We start from the raw sequence: 27,470 nt of genomic DNA, 5'->3' as shown, positions 1-27,470 counted from the left end.
CTTTAAAACTATATACAAGGTGTACCGTAAATGTTGCGACAAACTTGTAAGGGAGGTAGGGCACATCATAACGATTAAGAATTGCGAAGGAACCTATACCCGGAGATGTCAGTGGTAAGTGATAGCAGAGGTAGAAGATGAGGAAAGAAGCAACAGTGATTCATTTGAAAACATTTATTGGACATGAATACAAATGGTGTACGACAGCTTGAATGTTACAACAGATGCTCGAAGTTTTCACCCTCAGACGCCAAACGAGACTGACACCGACGGACCATTCATTGCCGGACATGTTCAAACACACTAAGAGTTTCTTTGATTGTAGCAGCTGCGCAGGCGAGTCTTGCCACGAGATCTATTTCAGACACAACAGTATCGTGATCCACGACACTTTTGATGGCTTCCCACAAAAAGAAATCAAGGCTTGATAAATCCGGTGAGGGTGGGGGGGGGCCAGGGATCTGGTCCACCTCGCCCAATCCATCGACGCCGGAATGATCTGTTCAAATGGCTACGAACATCCAGTCCAAAATGGGCAGTCGCTAGCATGTTGGAATTCAGCAGTTCCCATCATGTTCGAATCACATGTTGCGCCTCACATTTGGTGAAACATCGTCAAGCAAATCGGGAAGAACCTGCTCCATAAAGATCAAATAATTTGCGGCATTCAAATGGTCCGTCTATGTCAAGCATGTTTGGCGTCTGATGGTACAAACTTCGAGCATCTTTTATAACATTGAAGCTGTCGTACGCCATTTGTATTCATGTCCAATAAATGTTTCAAATTAACCACTCTTGCTTCTTTTCCCATTGTCTACCTCTGTTACCACTTCTCTGACATTGCCGGGTATAGGTTCCTATGCAATTGTTAATCCTTATGATGTGTGTTTTAAACAAAAAACAGGATCTAATTCTAAGAGAAATAGCTGGCAAACTCAGCCCATACTGTTGTTGTCCATCTTTAATGTTGTTAATTCTGTAACTTTACTTGAAGTTCAAATAAATCCGTTAATTAATTCACATCAATGTAATTAGTCACTGTTTTAGTACTGAAAGATAAAACAGGATGATAACTCGAAAGGCAGTTCGGAAAATTACATATGTGTTTAGGGTAAGTCAAAGTGAAACTTTGCATATCTGTATTATAATAATAAAAATGTACTAGAAAACAAACGCCTATATTTGTCCTAGAATATGCGTCTGTATTCCTTCTATAGATAATAAGCTCCTGTATTTTCTCCCAAACACTGGAGCATGTTCTCTAGAAAAATTATCTCAAACGTACCAAATTAAGAAGTGCGGTGTTGTTTTGCTTTTTAAGCACAATTTCTTTCTCTTTCCCAGCGGCATATTGCATTTTTGCATAAAATGAAATTTATCTAGGTGAGGAATAAATGTTAAAAAAAAAATTGAATTAAAAAGAATGATCATAAATTAGTAGAATCTCGAGCAATTTTTTAACAATTTTTTTTTTTTAAATTTCACGATTAACTGCAGTTGCCAGCGCTTAACAAATCCAAGCACATCTTGTAATAAAATTGCGGATTAACGTAAATAAAAACTCGATGAATTCCGTATAAATGATATTATAAGGAAAACCCTCTAAGTATTAAGATTAGGAGTACATCATTGGGTGAAACAGTTTCCAGGAATATTAAACACAGTTCATAAACGAACTTTTGCGTTACGCTTGCAGGCAATCTGGTCATGAGTTAAAATTCTTCGAAAGTTCTTTTATATGTTTTTGTTGCATTTGCGCTTAATTGAAATCCATTGCTGATTTGAAGGATATTTTTTTTCATCGTTTAATGTTGTCAAAACAACAGTGAAAAAGCGTGATGAAATTAAGTAATTGTAATTCATTTGAAGTAAACTACTATAATTAGTTTTAACGTTTATGTATATTTGTAAAAGCACCAGAAATCTATACTATTAAAATCTATGCCCGTTTGTCTGTTTGTGGCATATTAGCTCCCAGAACGGAGGGGAGTTAAATTTTGAGAGAGGTACCTTCGGATTCCAAAAATTCGTGGTAAGCCATTTCGACCATTCTTATCTTCGTACCACTTTAATCAACTTAGAAATTTATTAAAAACTCTGAAAACGCTAATTTTCTCTCTCGTTTATCCGAGTGGCAACAATGCCGCACCTGGAAATAAAAATCTGCTTTATTTCGAGAAGTGTTACCACTGTTCGCTTTCAAATCGTAGAGTTTGTTAATCAAACATTTGTAAGTTTTACAAAATATGAAATAAAAAGTAACATTGCCAAACATTAAACTTATTATTACATAAAGCCATATTCTGACGTTAAAGAAAGCATGTGATTGCATGTGACATCACTGTCTGTCGAAAATTGCTCGTTAATGTCAGCATTCTAAATAAATAGGTGCTGTTGGAAACTTTTTTGTTTCAGGCTGGTATAATTGACACGATATATTATTGCCACATTAATTTTTTATTGATATTCAGAAAATGTTGTTATATTACATTAAATTTAAATCATGACGTCATACGTTTTAACCTGAAGTGTCAGAAGTTTTTGTTTCCTGGTTTGGCAATAAAAAAATTACTTATGATTTGGTTATTCCTTGGAAAGAATGCACTGATTTTATTCTTATTGAAATTTTTTATACATTTTTTTTGGGGGGGGTACATAAAAGTTTCCTTGGCTGCAGCCCGCTAGTTATATTTAAAAAGAGAGTAATTCTCATGAATATAGTTAGTTATATTTAAAAAGAATCTAGTTATATTTAAAAAGAAAGTAATTCTCAGTAATTACCATGAGAAAATTCTATTTAATATAGATAGCGAAGAAAATCATTAGTCACCTGTTTTTATATATTTCTTAATAAAGAAGACAAAAAAGGAGATTAATTCTTTAAAAAAAATCTGTTCATTCGCTGCTTGAATTTAAAATTAAGCTATAAATATGCCTCTGTTACGCATCAACATGCGTTTAAGGTAAAATAATAGGTCAATTAACCACTGCTGTTTGTTTTCACGTGCGGCCAATTATGTAATACTGTGTTTTTGACCTACTTAATTGCGATTAAAGTTCAATGTTTTCCTTCACCTTTACGAAACCGCAAGAAGTTGAAAAACGAGTCACGTCATTCTGCTGTCTGGTCACATTGAGAGATACTTTTCTGTACAATTTCTTTTCGTTTTTCGTTTTTCGTTCTATTACTGTCTATTTAGAGGGAAGATATAGACAAAGAAAAATGAAAGAATTCTGTACAATTTCTTTCGGCTCCATTTTCCTTTACACACTTTCAGCTTCCCTCTTAAGCAGTTCACACGTATACTTTCCTTGTTAACTTCTTTACCGTCTTTATTAGAAATTTAATATCTTCGAACTGATTAATTTATTTCTAGTAATCCTTAAGAAAATATTTGGAAATTTACTGAATTTTTAGTCCTCTAAAGGTAGGGTTTATATTTGTTGCAACTCGAAAGGCTCTGATTTATTTCCAGTAATCCTTAAGAAATATTTGGAAATTTATTTGAATTTTGAGCCGTCAAAAGGCAGGAACTATAGTTGTTACAACTTGAAAGTTTAAAACTCCGTGCTTTAGTAAAATAAAAATGTGTTGGTAATCAATTAGGCATAAAATCTCTCACTTGTGTCCCGTGTAATAAATCAGCCTCGCTATCAGCAATAAAAAATGAATCATTTAAAAACTATCTGTACATCTTAACGATAATACAAATCTTTTAGACACATTTAAAAAATATATATAAAAATTTGGTTCCGTATAGGGTGGCAATGCGCCAGAAGAAGACGCAATGCGACCGCTTCATAACCGCAAGTTCCCAGAATAAAGATGCCTAGATATTTATGTAATTTGGCCACAGCTTGACCTACGTAGGAGTCTCAGGCACTTTAAGCTGGGTACAGCTATGCAAGTAGAGTTTTAATTTTCCATTCTAATTTATAAGAGATATAAAGACCTGCTACACCTTCATAAAGGATGTTGTTTTCAAGTTAGGAACTGATTCGTAAAAGCCTGAAGGCACCTCAAGTATCGGCACATCCTTATGAAGATTGCTGGCTTTGTGATCAATCACTTACTTCCACGAAGGTGGAGGCACCTTCATGGAAGTAAGTGATGATTTTTCACTAAGTAACCTTATCTCTTCGTGCAGCTAGTGGAATACCACTACCAACGCAACACAACTCTACGTACAAATTCCCTTATCGTAAATTCATTGGACTTAGGAATACTAAACTTTTCATCAGAAAATGCTCTTTCCATCAGGAATTCCTAAGCTTTTTCTTGCATCGATCCCTTTTGAAAGAATGACTTTCTTAGTCGACCCCCCTCATATGTTTCCTATATTATACAGAGCACAATATTATCATAATACGAATAATGGCACAGAAACGGCTTATATATAGAACAAAAATTTTGGAAAAAAATTTTCCTTACTTAATTTTTGATTATTATTCTAATTTCTTTTCATTATCTTTATTTTTAAGTTTGTAAATAGAAACAAGTGTTCAGAAACAAAATCACAAATTCTAATAGTACAGAGGCTCAATTTTAATGAATGTGAACTTGCACCTAATCTACTGATGCAATTATTTTAATATTTGGCGTAAAATTGCTTAACTTAACACTTTGCTTAGTTTAGCTCGGTTGTTGAGAATTTGCCGAAAGTAATTATAACGAGTTAACTTGTGAAGTTCAAGACAGACTTTTTTTTATTTATTCCGAATAAACTCGGAATGTGTTGCTATGTTTATTCTGAGAATACGTGAGTTTTATGTCACGCCTCTTTCGACTCAGCATTAATTTCGTTATTCAGATAATTATTTACATGCTTAACAAAAATATTAAAAATACAAAAATTTTAGGAAAATATTTGTAGAATTATTTATGTCTTGTTGAACTAATTAAAAGTACAGAGTAAAAAAAAATTTTAGTTTTTGCGTTTCTTGTTTTCCATGTTAAGGGGAATTGGTACCTTTTGAATGTTTTTTTACTTAAGAACTTTCATCTACTTTTTATGGATAATATTAAGTGGTTTTATAAGACAAAATGATTTTAAGGTGAAAAACAATTTTTACTTGTATTTTTTTTAATTGTTAAATTTTTGAAAAAAAAATTTAACAATTAAAAATTCTTTCTTCTCCCACAATTTTCAGTGTTTTTGCCACAAATTTTTTGCTGTATTTATTATTCTTAATAACTTTATGGATCGATTTCGCAATTAATGAATTAATTTCTGAGAAAAAAAATAAAAAGCACATTTTTATACAAAAACTTTAAAAAAATATGTTCTCAATCACATTTTCCTTTTCAATAATTTCTCTTTTCACTATTTTTCAAAACCCATACTTGTTTCTATTAAGTATATAGTTTTAAATAATTTAGTCCATATCTGTACAATTTTAGAACTTTAAGTAAAAGCATAAATTAAAAAATTACAAACTGAAAAAAAAGCAGTTTAAAGAATGTAAACTGTCTGAATAGTCATTAAATAATTTCAAATTTTTTAAAAATAAATTTTAACGGGTATATATATATATATATATATGTAACAGAATCTAGTACTGCTCAATTGATTAATATAAACATAAATTACAAGTTTTTGTTTAAAAGGCTAGAAATCTGGCTAGAAATATTGCAAAATATCATAAAAAGCAAGTAGAATTTTTCTTTACCTGTTTTTGTTTTTTAAAACGCGTTCAAAACAATTTTAATGCATGAATTTATTATAATATGTTTTCTAAAACACTTATATAATTAATATTAATAATATTAATTTGTTGTTTTATTCATTTTTTTTCAAAAAGCAAAATTTGAATTTTTAACAGACATAAAACATTTTATTTAAAACCACTTAGCAACCTATGTGATTTCTTTTTTTATTTTAGACATTTATTCTCGTATATAAATTGCATTTTTAATTAATTAAAGAGTTTAATGTTTGTTCCAGCACTATTTCAATAATGCTGAAGTCAGAAACTTGATCACTTTCATTACATCACCTCTTTCTGTTCGTGTCTTATCACAAATAATTTCAATTTTTAAAGAAGCATAGCAAAGTTGGCTGATAATACAGATAAAAGTATTTGCTGAGCTCAATATATATATATAAACCAGTTTAAAGGTAAAAAACTTTTTTTCCCTAACTTCACTTTGTATTTAAATAAACCAGTTCATACACATAAACAGAGTTCAGAGTTTGTTGAAAGTTGGAGCCATATTTAATTACACTCCTTTTCATTTACAGTGATTTTTAGTAAGTTACTGACAAAATTTGAAGTTAAAAAGAAATGAACACTGAGAGGGTGGTGCATTTAAAGGGCTGTCAAAATTTTTAAAAGGCTTTATATACCATTTATTATCGTCAGATCATTTCAAAATTTCTCTTCAGTGTAGTAACGGTATTAAGGTATTTTTCCAGCGAAAAATTGAAAAATCGGTAATTTCATCAATTTTGGGCTACCAAGCCCCTTACATTATTGACTGGATTATAACACTGGATTAAAAGTACATTTCATCGAACGTTTTTAAAATTTCATCGACGCCCAGGGAATGAATATCGATCTCGTTGGCTCTCCAAGCAGAACCCTCATTCTTAAGTAACTCACCAGCCCACCTATAAACTGATAGACAGACGTTCACCCATTGAATCATTGAAACAACTTGTCGCTAAAATCCATTTCGGAATTCCTACCATTTTTTTTTTAAAGTTTCATGTGTGTGGAATTTGCATCACCCGGCTGTTTGTTAGATGCTCAGAAGAATAAAGTTCAGAAATTTAGAAGAATAAAATAGTTAATATATTTACTAACACAAGTTAAATAATATGTTTCAGAGCCCCTCAAGCGGCTGAGGCTTTAGCAAGAAACCCCTAATTCGTAATAAATCCCGGAGAAGGCATGAGTATTCGTAAGCGTATTGTACCTGTGTCAGGAGGGCACTTAACATACACGGAGAGCCTAAAGTTCTCTCGAATGGTTGATGGTAGGGGAAGAAGAGTGGACTAGCCTTAGATTCTTGGATCGCTCCTTCCCCTCGGCCGGTTTTTCTCACTCAAAATTCAGACGGAGCTGCGCATTTACCTGTGCACATGCACCTGTACTTGTCTCTGTAAGAACTGTTGCCTAATAAATGCTGCTTTTTCGTGAATCAGCAAAATTCCATTCTTCATTCAAATATGGTTTGACACTCAGTATGTATTAAGAAAAGTTGCTTATCATGCGACTGTCGAAAGAAATGTGTCAACTAAAGGAAGATTATCTAGAACTGTCGAGTCATTAGACCATTCGACACGCACTACTTTGTTCCTTGTCTACAGAAGCAAATTTCCTTCTATGTCTATGCATACAAGACTGAGATAACTAGGATAGGTTACAGAATCCAAATAAGTATTAAAAAATACCTTCGTTAACTTAGTAGAGGAAAATTTTTGCTACGCTTCTAACATAAAGCTTAAAAAATAATCATTTTTGTCTTCAGGTTCTTTGAGAACCAATGTTTCCTGTTTTGTAATAGCATAAATCATGCAGTGATCTCTTTCCTTCGATAAGAATAGGACTTCCTCTTCAAAAGTTTTTAAATAAGGAAAAGAATTTATGCTCTGAAAAACTACAGATTACAGACCAGTAAAAGAAAAATTTAAGATTAATTTCAAAATAATGAAACGTTCAGCATAACAAAACTTATATGAATATTTCACGTTTCTTAAATAAAAAATAAATATCTTCTTTACGAATATTATTGGCAGCTCATAAAATTAAATGATTGTTGAGAAGTATTCAAACTTCTCTCTAAAGAATTTTAGTTTTAAAATTTCTAGAATTAGCTCCTGCATTTTCTTTTTGAATGTAAAAAGGTATAAATATCAAAATATGCTTTAAAAGAAAGGATAATTCCATTTAAATTCTTACCATTCGATTTCATTTTGAACTCAAACGGCTAGGCACAAAAATACAGTTAAAGTTTTGTATTCGTATATTACGATATAGGAAACGTATTTTATTTATCTAAACTTAAACTCTGGTACAACAGCCCTAGTGGGCATGGTCTTTAGGGCCCCGATATCTGCTTTCCTGACCGTGGGTCCCGAGGTGCCTGAGCATATGCAGTCAGCTTGTCGCAGGGCCCTTGGTGTTCAGTCTCCAAGAGAACTTGGTACTCATTTTATCGACTCATTCAAGGGATGAAAGGCTGAGTCAGCCTTGCCTAACCCTGGGATCGAGCCCCGGACCTGAGGTGATGCAGTGCGACGCACTAGCCCACCGGGTCTTATTTTATTTATCTAATGGTATGAAATGTTATAGTATATTTTTAGTTAAATGTTAACCCGAAGTATGGATAAAAGAACTTTCTAAATGATTCGATTTCTTACTTCGAGAAACAAAGCCCTTTTATAATATCGAACATAAATGAAATACATTATGCATCGACGACTGGCAGTAACCCTCACTTTGTCGCTAACAGAAAGCAGTGAAATCTCTTGAAAGTGTTCATAATTCAGACTATTTCACTACTCTCATAAAACGATGAAAAAAATATTCATATCTCCACAGTAACACGAAATGGCTTTTAGATGATTCTAAGTAGAAATTTAAAATAACAGCCATATGATGGATTTAAATTTAATGAAGGATTTCACTTTTAAACACAATATCTAATTAAAACATCTACAGTCTCCCAAACGGTATAGTGGTTGGCGTCGCAAACTGCCATGCCGAAGGCCCCGGGTTCTAATCTCCGAGAAGAATGGATGTTGTATATATATATATATATATATATATATATATATATATATATATGTATGTATAGTGTCGGTGCGGCTTTGGGGCACTCTAAATATGCGGCGACCAGGCAGTTCTCTCGAGAGGTTGAAGTAGAGGAAGAGGGGTGGGAGACCCTCGGACTCGCCCCCCTTCGGGATGCTCTTCAACAAAATTCGGGGTGGATCTAAGCTAAATTGCAATGTCGCCTGTAAGGTGCTTAAGGATGTTACCAACGACAGGCGTAAACTTTCGCTCCTAGTCAAGAGGAATTTCATGGGCTTTGTTTCACTGTAAGTCAGACAAGCGAGCATCAGCAGCAACACCATAACAACTATAATTCATGGAAAAAACATACTTATTTCTCTGCGCACTTTTCTTCTTTTTTTAACTCATTTTATCATCCGAAAATCCGAATGAGAGAATTATTCGAGTTATTTAATTTCCGAAAAACACGGTTACAGTAAGCATATAATAATTGAAAAGTAGCCGTCATTAAACTACTGGTAACTATCGCAATATTCTTCCTTTTAAAAGAAACCTACATTCCAATATGAATGCATAGTAATATTAACATAAGAATGTTTGAAGAATATTCAGCCGGTATTTGAAAGTAATTGAGCGGAACGCATCGAGCAGCGGCACTTTACATGAATGAGTCTTGACGTAATTCTCAAGATGGGTATCGAAAGAACGAAGAAGAAGATTCTGACCAAAAGAAACGGTTTTCAAAAGATCGAACGCATCAGCAGTCGATAAGGCTACCAAGAGCTCAAACGTAAATAACAGAAGAAATGTAAAGCCGGTGTGTTTGGAAAATTTCTTACATGTGAGAATACTTGCCATGCCGGGTAGCTTAACGAAGAATCTGAACAAAATGCGCTTCAAATAATAAATGCAAAGGAAAATCAAATGGCTGAAAAATTCCAATGCAAGCTAAATCAAGATAGAAGAGAAACACGACAAAGTAAAACATAAAATTAGGCTAAACAATGATCTTGGGCTTGGCAAAGATTTTAGTCAAAACTCTGTAGAGACATTGGGTAATTTTTGGAAGCAGACGAGATTGAAAAATTATCAACGCCTTCGCCTGGAATCGAACCACGGATCTCTGAAATACGTGCTCAGTGTGCAGACCACCACACCACGAAGGCATGCGAAGAAGGTGGGAGAAATACCTTATATACTCCCCTTTTAAAGGGCGACTGGGGTTTTTAGGGGACCCAGTCGCCAAATCCTGGGTCAGGAGAATCATCATCCACCACCCTTTTAGTTCGGGCGCACTGTAGAGACTAGCATTTTTGGAAGCAGGCGATATTGAAAAATTACCAAAGCCTTCGCCGGGAATCGAACCGCGGATCTCCGGAATACGCGCCCAACGTGCAGACCACCACACCACGAATGCATGCTAAGAAGGCGGGAGAAATACCTTATATACTCCCCCTTTTAAAGGGCTATCGTTCACTGTAGAGACATTACATATTTTTTGGAAGCAGGAGAAGTGAGAAATGAGCAAATCCCTCGTCGGGAATTGAACCACGGACCTCTGGAATACAAGCCCAGCGTGCAAACCGCCACACTACGAAAGCATGCTAAGAAGGCGAGAGAAATACCTTATACTTTATAGATTTCGAGGGCGAACAGGTACAGGTTCCTCTTCATCAGGAGCAAAGAAATCAGCTTTTAAAAAAGAGAAACTGCGAAAACTACGTGGGATAGCAAAGCAAAAAATAATGCTTCAAGTGAGCAAACGATTGAGGAAATGTCATAATAAATTAGGGAAATGCAATTTCGGTATAACTCAAGGAATATAAATTAAGGAAAAATGTAAACATCAGGAAAATATAAAATCAAGGAAATAAAATTTACCAATAAAATTAGCCCTCAGAGGGAAAAACTATACGCAATAGAGGAAGGGGAAATTGTGCGAATATTTTTAATATTTCAGAACCTAAGGCTTAAAAGTTTGGGGGAGGGATACGAAAAGGAATACCGTATTTGTAAACACTTGGGGGGAGGAAGTTAGTTTAATTAATGGATTGAATGAAACATGCAAAAGAAGCATAAAGACTATCTGCAGCAGGTAGGTACATCTGCTTTTAGACGAGAATTGCTTTCGTGGAGGAGTTTTCTAAAAATTTTAAGAAATACTCTATTTGTTTTTTGATCGTTTAATAATTCCGTTTTGCTTAATTAGTTACCTTAGAAATTAACACAAGCTATTTTATAGAAATGAATAAGTAAACTCGATCATTTTTACAAAATTTGAACTCTGTCATCCAGATATTATCAAATCAAAACCATGCATTTAAATGGAATAATTCTAACTTATTTTGAAATTTTTACTTTTTCCCCAACAGTATAAGAACCCTTTAGATTTCACTTAATTTGATCAAGAAAGTGCTACGGTAGTCCTTCATAATTTTTTCCAGTAGCCAATCAAATAGGCCTTTTTTCTCCAACCTTTATAAACTGGTCGATTTTTAATTCGCGGTCCCATTTACGTTGCTAATAAAATTATACAGATATCCCCTCTATAACATGCTAGATAGCTTCCTAAAAAGTACCATGTTGTGTGAAACTGTGTTATACGAGACTAGCAACCAATACAAAATACAGTGTTGAACTGTGAAAGCTTTTAAAATTTTTTTTTAAATCCTCACCCTTTCCTCATTTAAATTTAACCTTTTTGCAACGTCACATTATAAGGTATATCTCCCGCCTTCTTAGCATGCCTTCGTGGTGTAATGGTCAGTACGTTCGGCGCATATTCGAGAGGTCAAAAAAATCTTAATGACTCTATAACGCATCTTTTCTTGTTTTCCACTTTCAACGATTCAAAATTTGTATTTCCTTCTCCAAAGAAGTAAAATTCCTTTTAAAAGTCGTTTCATACTTTCAGGCATAGTTTGGGACGGAAATGTAATTTCGCCATAAGTATCCTAGAAACGACAAAACTACTCAGTACCCAAAATGTGTCAGAAATATTCTTCCAAAATCACAAAAATCTGAGTTACGTAATTTATGCAGTCTATTAACTGAACACTTGGAATACAATATGCATACTATGTAAATGATGGGCCTGACTCAGTTTCAAAAGAATTTCGATGTGCAGTAAATTATTTTATTTTTGTGTGTATAAATTAATTGGTTCCTTTCACGTCTTCACAACTGGACAAATCTGCCATTTCTATATTAGAAAATATCTATCGACATGGACGAACCCGTGTTATTGGTTTTACTTTCGATCAGCCTTTTGCAACTCCGTATATGCTTCCAATACAGTCAACGTTTACAAGGATTTCATTATATCAACTTTCCCAGCAGGAGTTATGAGTATATAAGGTATTTCTCCCGCCTTCTTGGCATGCCTTCGTGGTGTGGTGGTCTGTACGCTAGGCGCTTATTCCAGAGGTCCGCGGTTCGATTCCCTGCGAATGCAATGCATATTTTTCATCTTTTCTGTTTCCAATTAAAACCCTAATCTCTCTACAAGAAAACGGGACGATAAAATCATTTTACTGATGATATTATACCATAGGCTATCAACGGAACTAAACAAAGTAACATTTGGCAGTAATATGCGAGAAAATACGTACCAAACAAAAAAATCCCAGTCATTAATCAAAACGATGTCTTAGACCAGTGGATTCCAAACGCTTTAGGATCGCGACTCCATTTTAGGTGATCAGACCGTGTTGAAAACTCAAATTCTAAGCAATATGTATTCCATAATATTTCTGAACCCCTATTATTCAGTTTCTTAGTAACTATGCGAACCCAAGTAAAATTTTCGTGACCCCTAGTTAGAAGGCAGAACGAATTATACCAAGTAAGCATTCAAACTAAAACTAAGGATGCAATTCAGCGATTTTAGAGAATGCTCAGTCTTGCATATGTTTCAAGCGGATAATAACCACAGTAACATAATAATAACTACTCGGATAATCGAGAGTAGACTTTATTAACGTTCCGTGGTTTTATCACTCTTTTACTTACTGGAAACATTATTATGCAAATAGCGTAACACACGGGGACAGGGAAACGGAGCACCAGAACTTCGTCAGTGACATTTACAGGTATTGCTCCGCCGCACTACTGTACCCGCTCGGTTCGATTGGCCCGCATCGGATGCCAGCCTAACAAAACATTTACATAGAAACTTTACATTAATTCTAGACTGTTGCCACCTAATATTATAGCCCTGTATTATATTTAAAAAATTAAATAATGAAGAATCTGCATGAATATATGTATGTTTCTCGCACTGTGATAAAACAACGACGGTACATAGAGCCATCAAAATTTGAATAACGTAATCTTCCATAGAATATGGGCATGTGGAAGCCCTAATTTGAATTTGAAATTTATTTTATTATCGATTTCATGTTTTGCAACACTTCAAGAAATTTTTGATTAAAAAACTAAACAATTTCAAAGAGAGCAATGGCAACACTGCAAGGAAAAAAAATTTATATCTCTAGCGCACGAGACTCTGCATTGGAAATTCTAATGATATGCTCACTTTAAACTTATTTTGCGATATTGCTGTTTAACCGAATTTTATGGTTTGAGTACATAGAACATGATATTTAATAAATAAAGGTAACATACAAAACGTTAATATAAGGTTTCTTGGACGTAATTTAAAATCTAAAACCTTTCAGACTTTTTTTTGCATTTTTTTGTAGTTTATTTAAAGTTTATTTAATTTGAAACACATATGACCTGCAAATTTAATATTTAGCTATCAGTACGTTTGAATGACGAATAGTAATGGACAAAAATGTCTCCCAGGTGCCAAACTTTAGATTTCAGATCCAAAACAAAAATTAATTTGAATTTTTCCCCTTCTGCGTTATTACGATTATTATTTATTCATGTTTTGATAAACTGTTTAGTAAGCCAGATTTAAAACTGAGTTAAAATATTTTTTATTTTGTTGATGCAAAATTTTTATATGTAAAAAGGAAAAAAAAAAAGAAATTTGTCCCATTAATTTTTTTCAAATCTTGCATTCATTCGGCTCACATGCAATCTGAGTTTGTTGTAATCTGAGTCGCATGCAATCTGAGTTTGTTGTAATCTGAGTCGCATGCAATCTGAGTTGTTTTCCGAGAATTATGCCTTGATGTGACTTGAACTATAATAAATTGTTAAATCCGGATATGAATATATGAAAAGGAAAATGTATGTTTTCCACTTACTGTGGCCTTTACAGAAATAAAAGAAACCAACTCCAGATACGCTGAGTTTAAAAATTTGAGAGTTTATTCATATTCTTACCGACAGAGCTAGTATTTTAAATACAAGATTATTTAACATGATTAATTCAAATCCAAAGGAATATACTTCCGTCCATAATAATCACGCATCGGCTTAATGTAAATCAGGGTTTCTAAAGTGTGGGTCGCGACCCCCAAGGGGTTCGCGGGACCTGCAACAGGAAGTCGCTAAAAATTTTAACAGTTTTGGTATTTCTTTAACTTATAATAATTTTACAATTACCAAATATTTTTTACACAATGTATCTGAAATAACACAATACAGACAAAGAAAAAAACGAAAATGTTTCGACGCATTCTTTTTTTCGACGCACTAAACTGTTCATTCTCCTTGCTTTGTACGTGACGCTGTCATTTCGTCTGTTACTTATTTGAACTTTTTACATTGTTCTATGTCTTAAAATTAGAAATTAAAGTTAATAACCTAAAACTGCAACAGTATATTACAATACAAGTGACGAAATTTGACAGTTTAACTCACGCGTGTATCGGATTTGCGCAATACTTATGGGGTACCACAAAATTTTTATAAATATTATGGAGTCCTGGGGGTCGCGAAAAAATGTTAATGATAAAAAGGGGTCGCGACGGAAAAACAATTAAGAAACCCTGATGTAAATGAGATGGAAAGGGAATCTCTTGGCTTTAAAATATCCACAACAGAAGACGTTATCATTACGAGATAAAAAAAATCTTTTTTAAATCTGAAAGGTTTCAGAATTACGTCCAAAAGAACGTTTTTTTAACATTTTGCCTTTTACCTTTATTTATTAAATATCACGCTCTTCGCACTAAACCCATAAAATCCAGTTCAACAGCAATAACGCAAAATAGCTTTAAATTGAGCCTATCTTTAGAATTTCCGATACAGAGTCTCGCGCGCTGGAGATTAAAATGTTTTTTCTGTACAACGTTGCCATGGCTCGCTTTGAAATACTTGAATTTGTTAATCAAAAATTCGTTAAAGTTTTATAAAATATGAAATCGATCATAAAACAAATTTTCAAATTTCAAATTTAGGCTTCCACATGCCCATATTCGCAGTAGGATTACGTCATACAAAATTCGATGGTTCTATGTACCGTTGTTTTATCCCAATGCGACAGAAATATACATACATTTATGTAGATTTTTCGTTATTTAATTTCTTCAAATGTAATGCAGGACTCTAAGATTTGGTGGCAACAGTTTGAAAAGTGAAACGGTCATTTACAGTGAACCAACGCAAAATCGCAAAACGAAAACAATAGTCCTTCAGAGACAAAGCCTCTTTGGACTAATAAAAAAAGGCCCGCAATCCCCTTCCAAAATAAATAGCAGTAGCATGGCAGAAACTCATTGACCGGTGACGAGAATGGTTTGTTCAGGCGCACAACCATTGTGGTTTTAACCTGCAGATAATGATTCTCGATGCTTTGATACTTTCGCATTTGCCGGCATCAGCAAGAAATTTGTCGCGCTATTTCCGACACCGCAGATAATCACTGAGCAAATAACTATTGCTACAATATCTCGGGGGAAAGTTCTGAAAAGAAGAATCTGAAGTATGAGGATGGTGATGCTCTTGGGAACATTGGCGGTTAAATATGAAATAGGCGCACAGCACCGCCAATAAACGGCGACAGAATCATAGGCTGTCTACATATATCATCTGTACATTGGCGTGTAAGAGGCAGTAAGCAGCATGAAATGATGGAAATAAAGACCTTTATAAGACGCAACAACAGAGGCGTTGGAATTAAACAAGTAGCACTGGGAAAGTGTGAACACTAACATAGATGCAAACTTGAAGCTTGAAATGTTACACAGGGTTGAATGTTTTAAACACAATATGGGAAACTAAATACATAGTAATTGAGAATACTAAATCATTCTTAAATAATTAGGAACACCTTGTAAATACTATATACATTAAACATTCACAAGTTGCTGCCTAATAAACAGTATTATGGTGGATGGTTAGAAGCCGTCCCAAAGATTCCAGTACCATCTTCGTTGATGTTACGGAATTCGGTCACCTCTGTTGAATCAGGATGAGAGAGAGAGTGAACAGTAACTGCATGCGACTATTAAGGGAGGAGCATTTATTTCTCGATAGCAGGCTTCTACGCTGGACGGTATAGTAATTTGAGAAGATCGACAGTTAGCTCAAATCCAAGCGTAAGATTTGTTTGTATATCTGTTCTTCCCTTTCTTCTCGCGGGCGCAGTATCTTTTCACTCGATGCCGTGAACCCTGGGCAATATTATCGGTGATTATATGGTTGAATGATTGACGTGTTCCGCCCTTTTCAAACAATCCAAGTGTTCGATAATTGGACGTAAAAAATGATGAAAAATATTTTGGAGCCCACCATGAAGGATTGGATAAGACTGCTAAACAGTGGTAGTTTGTCACAGATTGAGTTTCGCTAAACTGGAAAATGGTCAGAACTTCTCTTTTAAGGGATCGGATCAGAACCTTTCGTTCACTGAAATCAATCGGCTCTTTTATGCCTCACCTCTTCCTGACAAAAGCTTTGTTGAAAAAGATCCGGAATGACGGATGAATCCAAAGAGGTTAGCGAGGATAGGGCGAAGAGAGGTAGGAATCGAACAAGCCATGAGATTAGGACCCACGAACGAGCCTGAAGCGAGAAAGCCATAGGATCGGAAGAATCCGTTCAATCAAATGCTAACTCCCTCAACGGATTTCTTTCAACTGTAGTTTTGAAATTTCTAAAGCCACCTTTCTACACAGAACTAAAATAAAAGTTATAGAGTAAAAATGAAAAGCTGGGAAACGATAAAAAATTAAACTCTTTTAGCATGGAAGGATAAACATCCTTTTTTCCCTTAAAACTGGAATTTGGCAAGCTTCCAACATCTTTCCTCTCTTTTTACGCCAATCAGGTGTTCGCTCACACTGTAAACTGAAGCTCGTGAAAGAATATCAGGCAGCATATGGCAGGCTTCCAACATGAGCTCTGCATGAACTGTAAGAGCTAGAACTCCGTTTTCTAGAATCAGAGTAAATTCGCTCAGTAAAGTGAATCGGTTCTTCGAATCAGTTCTGGATCGTATCGTCCAATTCCACTATGAAAGGACTGTCTGCATGGGCATTTCCGTGGTCTCTTCATATCTAACGTCAATACGAATCCATCATGCGAAAATCATTCACGAATGTATGCTCCCTTTAGGCATACAACCCTCGACTGCTTTTGCGCAATTAATTAAACATCACCGACTGTTAAGAAACGTAACTTTATTCCTTCGAAAGTACGTTGAGGTGTTATGTCGTAGTCAATTTTTCCCACAAGTCTATGTGATCTCAAAAACTAATCTGTTACTGCTCATAAGACAATATAAGGTGAGCTGAAACAGCTACGCCAACAATTTAGTTATCGTCTGAATGGTTGTTCTTGTAACGGAAAGACAATGCACAGTACAGTTGCTAAGTAAAACATGGACAGGTTCTCTTTCACATCATAGCTTTACTTGTACTCTCTATCTCTGCAAACTAAGAAAAAACTGTTCATCCCTTTTGAATCGCTTTACATGACAGACACTTTGCCTAAGCAGAAGAGTCCTTCCTGGTACAGTCAAAAGTCTTTAATCCGGACTCGTCGGGACTTCGGCAATTCCGGATTATCGGTTTTTCCGGATTATAGATCATCAGTTTAAATCTGGTAAAATGACATCTAGAAATTATAAAATTTAAAAAATGAAGCCGTAATTTATGAAATAAAGAGCAATTATGATCTAAAGAGTATCAAAATTTACAAAAAAAAGCTTAATATTTATTTGTTTACTTTATTAAATATTTCTTTCAACGCACGCATGCGTTATTCCTTTGTTCGACTCTTCGCCGACGCGAGCCTCATGGAGGGGGTTAACTGGAAGTAATCTGACGTGTCTGAGTTGCACCTGCTCTGATTTCGCGCGTTTAAAACTGTAGTTTCATTCAGTTGTGAGATGATTTTCTGGAGGTCGCATATCCCAAATAAATTTTAATCATACATATTTGTTTTCTAATAATGCAAATATTTAAAATAATTTGTATATATATATATATATAGTTTTAGTCAGTTTTCCTTTTAAATACTAAAGTATCCTTTATGTAATATGGCTTCTTGTGCTGTAGCAACGTTCCGTAACACTTATAGAAATACGAAAGGAAGAGATATTGTATTTTATGCTTTCCCAAAGGACAATTTGCTTTTGACGAAAGAATGGATACATAAATGTCGAAGTCAGGATTTTATTAATGTGAAAAACGGAATAATTTGCAGTGAACATTTTCTGTGCAGTGATTATGAAGATGACATGAGAAATCGCTTGTTTGGATTGCTGCAAAAGAAACTGTTGAAATGCAGTACTGTGCCGAAATTAAATTTATCGTGTGCAGTAAACGAAATAACACCAAGAAATCGGAGGCATTTGAAAAGAAAACTAATGTAGAGCGCTTTTGAAACACTACACGAATTAAGCCCAAAGAAAATTTATTTTGAGGCCGAGAACGAAATTGAAGCTGACAATAATAAATCAAATGTGAATGATTTTGAAATAAAACTCGCAAGTGACAATGCCCTAAGTGATAATATCCCTGAATGCCCTAAGTGTAAAGATAAACAAGAATGTACTGATAATTTGAAAAGCAAAATAATATCCTTAAATTGTAATAAAATATTGAAAAATAGAGAAAAGAAAAATTTTAGAATGTTTGTTCATCGACAAAGAAGGTGGACGATATCTAGAAAGAAATTTGCATCGAAAATTCAGAAATTAAAATCCCAAACAGCGAAATTTAGAAAAAAAAACAGCACAGATCGGAGAATTTGGAAAAACGTCTAAAGCATATTTTTACAAAGACGCAGATTAACGCATTGCTAGAAAAGAAGGAAAAAAATTAGGTTGACTAGTGAAGATATTTCACGTTGCATTGCCATAAGAGCTCTATCCTTTAAAAGCTACAATTTTTGGAAACAAAAAATGAGATTTCCTTTACCTAGCACTAGCACATTAAAAGCAGGCGGAAAAGAAGCATTAACATATGTTGCAGGTTATATTGCCTACCATATGCGAGACAAAGACCCATCATTGGGAACAATATCTAAGGATAGTACTGATGAGCCAATATTTTAATTCAGAATGGATTAAATTATTGTCCTTAGGAGGTTTGACTACACCTTCCCATTCATGGATGAATACAGTTTACAAGTTCGAAAACATATTTTGTGCAGTTCATGATACAACTTACTATAAAGGGAAGCATGTAATTGGCTCTTTAATTAATAAACTGGAGAAACATTATCCTGAAGTTAACAGAGAAGCAATTCGTTTATTTTGCAGAGCGCGAACTTTTATTAGAATACATTTCTTAAATAGAAATGCATATGTTTTTTCCCAAAGAAAAGCAACCCAAAAGGCAAAAAAGTGGACTGCTTCGAATGTGGCAGCCAATAAATAATATTTCAACAACTTTGTGACTGTACAAGTAAGCATATATAATATGTTTTGATTTGAAATATTTCTAGATGACATTTTAAAAGTTAATAGCGTAAAGCATATTTCAAATGAGAACTAATTTTGTTAAGTTATTGTTAAAGTTATTTTTATTGTATCCTGTGTTATTATTGATTCGATTTTGTGCTACCTTAGCATTCTAGATACAATATAATAGTATAACTTAAAGTAATTGGCATAAGAAGACCTGCCTCCTTAACCCCCACTTTTGAAAAATTAAAGAATTTTTTTAGCTACTGTGAGTAAAGTTGTTTTGTCTAAATTAATATAATAATCTTCCATGTAATATTAATGTAAGCCTAAGTTACAAAATTATTAAAAAATATATGCTATTATATTGAATGGGGAGAAAATATGCCAATGTAAAATATACAATTAGGCTGAAACTCAAACTTAGATTAGCAGAAATTTTGCCATATATAACCATGCATGTTTAAAACTATGCCAATTTAAGGTTGTTTTTTGATTAATTTTAAATAGCTGTTAGTACAGTTATTTTAGAAGCAGTAGTTAAGTTCTCTTAGTTACCATGCAGATAAAGAAATGATTAGAAATAAACAGGCATTTAAAGAAAAAAAATTCCCTGCAAATTAAAAAAAGGGAACTTTATGCTAAGAGTAGCGCATTTTATCTGTTATTTTAAAATTGAGTAAGTACTATTAAATTTTTTAATGTTCAGTGTAAAATGCATACTGCAGTAACATTGCCTCTTCTAAATTATAGCTATCTTTCACACACACAGCTGATTTTAAACTCTGGTTCTTCAAATTTAAAACGCTAATTTCTATGTTGTCAATTGCATCTCCGCGTTCAGTGTCATCATAGCTACGTCATCACTACCCGCTGCCTGTTTCAGGGGGAAAAGCTCTATGAGCTAGCCCTTCTCTTTTAAGTCCTGACTCCTGATATTTATAATGACGAGGAATTTGATTTAAATCATATCAAAGGCGGAGTACATTGAGATGAAATACTACATTTAGTAAGGAATTATAAGCCGAATAAAATAAAAACATCTGCCCTGAAGATAAGAATAGTGCTGACAGATCAACTTCCAGTTCATTGCGCGCCGCGACGTTCCCCCCCCCCAGAGCAGCGTGAAATTGATAAACAGATTTCATAATGGTTAGAGAAACAAAGGATAGGCCTTTATCCATTTTTGCAGCAATTCCACTTTTTGTTTGATGGATATCGAAACATGCTTTCGCTATGTAGATCCTTTGGCAGCTCCAGAATCGGAAATTCTTTTTGACATAATTGAAAGTTCAAGCTTACTTTTATAAAATTGCTCTAACAGTCTGAAAAAAATAATAAGCCGGATACAATTAGAAGATTAAGGAACAACGCAATCTACAACATTAACTGAAGTAGATAATTAGATAATTTTAGCTTAGCTTACATTCCGGATTATGGACGTCCGGATTAAAGACTTTTGACTGTATTAATTAATGATGTCTTAAACAATTCACAACGTTAAGGAAAGAAAATTCCATTTTAGGGCAGTTTTTTTTTTTTTTTTTTTTTTTTTTTTTGACTTAATGGCCTGACATTCACTTTAAAAATTGTTAGAGATAGAAATTAAAACGATTGCGCTGAGCAGAAAAGACGAATTATATAGCTATGCGGAAGGATCCTGCCGATCAGGAGAGACGAACAGAGGAAAGGGCAGTCTTTCTTCCCGATTCTGACGTCGCTGATGTCTGACCTCCGTGCTATGCCTATCTGATAATGTCTGTCGATGTGGCCAACCGCTGTGATTCTCTCAAGCGTGGTGCAGATACGTTATGCAAGGAGTCTTATTAAGGAACAGTTCAGTGTAAATAAGAATCTACTCAAGTATTCTGAATTATCTATCTGCATCGCCGTATACCTGCCTATATGAAAAGGACTGTTAATCAGGATCAATTCATAGTGTTCCAATCTAGTACATTCGTACGTTATCCATCGTATAAGTTCATTAATGTGTCAAAGTCTAACACGTATGTTCATCTATGTTGTTAAATCTTAAGGATAGATGACACTGATTAAATTTTACGTTTAACTTTTCAACTTGGTGCAGTTTATAGTTCTGTAGCAGAGAACCTTGGTTTTACACCCACCACTAGGCGTAACTCTCAAAATTCTTCAAAAAACACCAAATCTTCAAATGCAACAAAAATATAAGCTTACTTTATTATATAGTTACAAGAATTATTTTCTTGTACTATTTTATATTACTTTTAATTCCCTTAGTTTGTTATCTAAATTTGAAAATTAAATAACTTACGCTTTAATGAATGACAAAATGCTGGCGCGCGGAACGTTTTCTGATTAAAATTGAAAGACTGATATTTTACATTTTACTGAATGGCAACAGTCTCGTCATTTGGAGAGAAAAATGTTTTATTTCTTACAACTGTAGGGTTTCTATTGATTTGGAAATCCCAAAGGAACCCCTATAAAAAATCAAGTCCTCTAGACTAGTTATCCCTACGTCTTCAAAATCTCAAATGCAGAAGCAGATTTAAACAACCTTTTTCTTTAGCCAGAAAACACAAAAGGCACGACTTGTGCTGCTGAAAAACCACCACTTGTGGCGATATAAATTAAACAATAACAGTCAGTTAAATTCAAACGTGGGGTAACATAGTCTAAGACATCCAACAAAATAAGCTGGTTCAATATTTCAGCAGAGCTTAAGTCCAAAATATCACCTAGCGAAATTATGTTAAAGCTAGAATAATCACGTTTAGATAAAACTGGTTAGAAACTTCTAACACCGTGACACGAGTGTCAGAAGCTCTTTAAAATTCAAAACTGTCAGCTTAAACACTCTTAAAGCTAATTTAAATTCTAATGAAAAATATGGAAAGAAGAGGTTAAGAAAAGATCAAAATCATAATAACCAGTTGTAACCAATCCTTTAATATAAACTCTGCTGGTAATATAAATTGTTGAACTAACTGTAAAAACAAGGGTGCCCTCTAATGAGTATATAGAGAAGGACTTTAGTAAAAGTCAAGTGTTTAACCTGATAGGTTGTTTCAGACTCTTGCTCTGTAATTTTCTTAAATGTAACGTCCGTGTGTAACTTAAACCTGTTCATAAATAATTATTACACTATAAACGACTCTTATATGACCCTATCCAACACGACCCCCTTATACCGTTAATTAACATAAGAACCTTATACAGTGTTACCACTGCTCACTTTCAAATCGCTGGGTTAATTAATCAAAAATTCATTAAATTCAAAACAAATTTGAAATTCAAAATTCTGGCTTTGAGGTGCCCGTATTCGGATTGCGGGCTACATATGTTCAAAATTTGTTAACTCTAGGTCTCTCTGTTTTTTCGCAATGCGAGGAATATACGAACGTCCTGTTGCATGCGTACGGGTTCGCAATAGATTGAATGCACACAGAACCGATAAGAGCTTGATAAAATTTTATTTTACCAAAAGAAACACTTTACAGCTCTGGAACTTTGCAGAAAAATACTCATACATTTCTTCTCAGTATCATAGAGTACAATCAATAGTTACACTTCAAACTACTAAGAACTTTAAACACAGCGCAGTGCAAAAGTACATCTAAAAGACGAAGCTCACACGGATATCTCTAAATACTCCGAAATTGCGTTGAACTAAACAACAGAGAAACTGATGTTCTTTCCTGTCCTTATATAGTTTTCCACCGGCCGCAGAGAAATCTCAAGCATCTTCTCAAAATTACTGGAAGGCATATGAGGGCCAGATATGGTTACAGTTACATATTAGGCCAAGTACATTTATTCAGTCACAGTACCCATTACAGTTATACAGGGACCGGACTAAAATGCCGTTTAATGGTCGCCAAGTTTGTGAATTTTTACGATTTCGTGTCAAATTCGGTGAGAAAAATTAGTCGCCAAAACCTTGCCAGCTTAGCGATATTTCGCCAATTTAGCGAGAGAGCCATTTACTTCAATGTTAAATAGTCATGCCACTGTAATCTTATTTTTCCGGCACATCATCCTCTCTTACAAGCATACAAGCATTTCATGTTACATTACGCAAAAAATACTACAATTTCACATATAATTTCTCTGAAGTTATTTACATGTATACAAAACTCGTAACAATACATTCAAGTAGATTTTTCATTATTTGATAACAGAAGTTTAGTTTTGTTTGACATAATATTGCACGATTGTGTGAGCTTAATCTTGGAAAATAACCCATGAAAAGAATACTTCTAATTCAGTATTTAAAAACAACAAGTGGTATCTAAATAACAAAACGTCATTCCGCATTAAAAAAGATACAGGGGGGGAGAGAAAGCCCATTTTGTTTTCATACTTGCACTACCTGTTTCCTGAAGCTATCACGTGTTATGTATACTGCTTACTGTTAGCTGCTGTTGAAACGCTTCCGGCTGCAACCTATGCAAATTAAGCACATGCTTCCAAAAGCTATAATATAATAAATTACGAATCTCGTTAATATTTTGCCTTAGTTACTTTGTAAACAACCATCCGTCTCATTACCGATGCGCAGTTTTGTGCATAGCCAAAACTTCATTCTTCTCTTCCGAATATTTCGAAACGAACCAGTTTAATCATGTTTACCACAGATAAGAAGAAATTATTAAAGCACACATGCGATTACGAAATGACGTTTCATCAGACAAATTTATAAATATTAATTAATCAGAAATTAATTGAAAACAAACTGCTCCATCTTAAATTCCAAATTTTTAAATTAAGTACCCTGAACACTTTGCAAAAGACTAAAGTATTCCCTGTGTTTATTTAAAGTGTTCCGTTTACATATGTTTCATTATCAATTTTAGATTTTGTAAAATTTCAACGAATTTTTGATTAACAAACTCAACGATGTCAAAGCAAGCAACGGCAACACTGTACGAAAAAAAAAAGCATTTTTATCTGCAGCGCGCAAGATTGTGTATCGGAAATTCTAAACATACGTTCTTTTTAAATATTTTGTCATATTGCTGTTGAATTGGATTATATAATTTAATGGCGAAATACATATTTAATAAATAAAGGTAACACACAAAACGTTAATATAAAATCTGAAAGCTTTCAGATTTTTTTAAATTTTATTTTATGCTGAAATGATTTTTCGCACAAAATTATAACTTAATTTCTGACTATTGGGAGAGTTTTTAAAAATCGCTTAACATTTTATACTATTTGACGTTTATGATTTTAAAATTTCAACATCTAAAAATATATCCGATTTTGCTGCAGTCTGAAGCAGATGGGATTAAAACATATCGTTCTTGGCGAAAAATTGCTTTCCAATTTGTTATCTTGGCGCACTTCCGGAAAGTTTATCATCGTGGGGCAGTTAATGACTAAATGGAGATATTCATTTTAGTTTCAAGTAAAATGCTCGTTGTAACATTGCTATTACATCGAATTTCTGAAACAGACTATTTAAAGTGGTTTCCATAATTTACTTATAATTTATTACTTGTATTTTAATAATGACTAAAATTTCCATCATTGAAAACGTAATTGAGACTTCGAAAGTAAAATACAGTTTATGAAAATTTTTTTATACAATAAGCTTTCATTTAAAATGTAAATGATTATTAACGCTCTAAAGGAAAAAAAATTATCACATAGTTTAATTGGAAAAACTGTTTAAAACTTTCAATTTGGAGACTTCATCTACAATTTTATTCTGCGAAAACCGTAAAGTGTCTAAATAAAGCAATCTATTAATTCAATTGCATTTTCCAATGTTTAAACCCTTATCTTTTTTAATTTTCTAATAATTGAATTGCACTCTCAAATGTATAAGCCTTTATCTTTTATGATTTTCTATTACTTTATAGAGACATTAGGTATTTTGGAAGCATGAGTGATGAAAAATGAGGAACCACTTTCGCCGGGAATCGAACCACGGACCTCTGTAATACGCGCCCAACGTGCAAACCACCACACCACGAAAGCATGCTAAGAAGGTGGGAGAAATACCTTATATACTCCCCTTTTAAAGGGCGACTGGAGTTTTTAGGTGACCCAGTTGCCAAATCATGGGTGTGGAAATTCATCATTCACGACCCTTTTAGTTCGGGCACCACTGTGGAGACATTAGGTAATTTGGAAGCAGGAAAGATGAAAAATGAGGAAATGCCTTCTCTGTAAATCGAGCTGTGGTCCTTTAAATTACGCGCCCAGCGTGACCACGAAGGCATGACGTGACCCAGCGTGACCACTACACCACGAAGGCATGCCAAGAAGGTGGGTGAAATACCTTATAACTTTAATTGCATTTTCAAATTTATAAGCCATTATCTTTTTAGATTTATGATGGTCACTACTGCTTTTATTAATCCCGATATAAAATTTTAAATGAATAGAATCGTAAATAGAATTATTTAATCCATTATTTCCATTAAACTATATGATAAATTATTTTTATCCTTTTAGTGCATTAATTATCATATCCGTTTTAAATAAAAACTTATTATATAAAAATCTTTTTTAATTGTTTTTAATTTGTTTTCATGTTAATTTGTGTGGATGTGTTTTTATAGTTCTTTATCTATCATGAAGTTGCTTTTGGAGAAACAAAATAATAAAATACTGCCTTTAATCAACTATATATTCCAGCACTAAAATAGGTATTTTATGGCATTTCTAAAGAAATCAGTGGCCTTATTGGAGACTCATTTCAAGCTGCATGCTTTTGCATCAAGGAAATTTTGCAAGCATCAAACCTCCAATCGCTTTTTATAACCATTCAAAATACGGTTTAAATAAGTAAATTACTTTTCACGAGAATGAAGAGCAGTATAGATGTTCACAGGTTATTTTCGATTAGCTTCAGTATATTCATGTGGCCCCCACCTGCCAACCTTAGACATGATACCGGACTGTTTCAAATGTCGAGGGACAGTTGACGATGATGAATTAACCTCTTCTGCCAATTCTTCAACAGTTGCATGCAGATTCCTTTCAACTGCAACTTTCAACACATCATTATCAAAAAAGACACAGCGTCCACAGCATCTGGCATCTTTCAAGCTAAGCAAATCTGGCTTTCAAGCTTGTCCAAGTTACAGAGCCATCGCCGTTACTTGCCAAAATTAAAAACTCCTTTATCAATACACTTTCCGCGTATTTTTTTACAGTAGCAGCTGCACTATTGACTTTTTTATACTCATAAAGCACGACGTATCTGATGTGCTCTTTTGTAACTGCTATTTTCATTATGGCAGTCACACAAGGAGCTATTAAGCCAGCAAATTAGTAATTGTGTGCTTGCAAGCCAGAGTACTTAAATGAAGCTGACTTTGTTCACTGGTATTTCTGCATCCGTGAAAGTCACTTGTTCTTGAATGCGTCAGAAGATATTTTAACAAGTCCTGTCTGTAAACAGACATGACTAATAGGATGATCTGATAATAGGTATTTTTCTTTTTTCTGTGATCTTTTAATTGCTCTGGGACTCACCGTGATTTTCAGTTAATCATGAGCTTTGACAGTGCTACATTCCTCCTGTAAACTGGAATTCAACTGCGGTTCAAAAGACATATCAACGCACACTTTTCAATCATTGCATTTTATATTATAAGAGGGCATCATCAGTGGATGAGTGTTTATGACCACTGAATACTCGAAGTTCGACTTTAGTTCTGCCCTATATACAATCTTAAAAGTTCCTATGTACAACTGTAAAAGGGTAAATTGGGCATTACAAGTATTGTTATGAACTTAAGTAGATATGAATATTTTATTTTAGGAGATTAGTAAATACTATTACATTAGTAAAGATCTATTTGAGTTATGTATATAAGCCAGAATTGTTCAATATTAATCAAAGATCGGTTATTCTGAACATTTAAGTTATAATAGGTTTACGATATGAGTCATGATTAGATTATATTATATGAATCATGATAGATTTGTAATACAATAAGAATTTTATATTGGC

General features: G+C 33.9%; 1 protein-coding gene across 2 annotated transcripts in view; it reads right to left on the bottom strand.

Annotated features, from left to right (window-relative positions):
• LOC118202686 (sodium-dependent nutrient amino acid transporter 1-like) overlaps positions 1 to 27,470 on the bottom strand; it is a 166,262-nt gene that overhangs the window by 92,478 nt on the left and 46,314 nt on the right. The window lies entirely within an intron of this gene.

The sequence above is a fragment of the Stegodyphus dumicola genome, chromosome 3 (genome assembly GCF_044657685.1).
Source record: "Stegodyphus dumicola isolate Sdum_Otavi_A_Nest chromosome 3, ASM4465768v1".
In the NCBI taxonomy this organism is placed as follows: Eukaryota; Metazoa; Arthropoda; class Arachnida; order Araneae; family Eresidae; genus Stegodyphus; species Stegodyphus dumicola.
The sequence above is the reverse complement of the archived record's forward strand: the minus strand, read 5'-3'. Positions and strand labels throughout refer to the sequence as shown.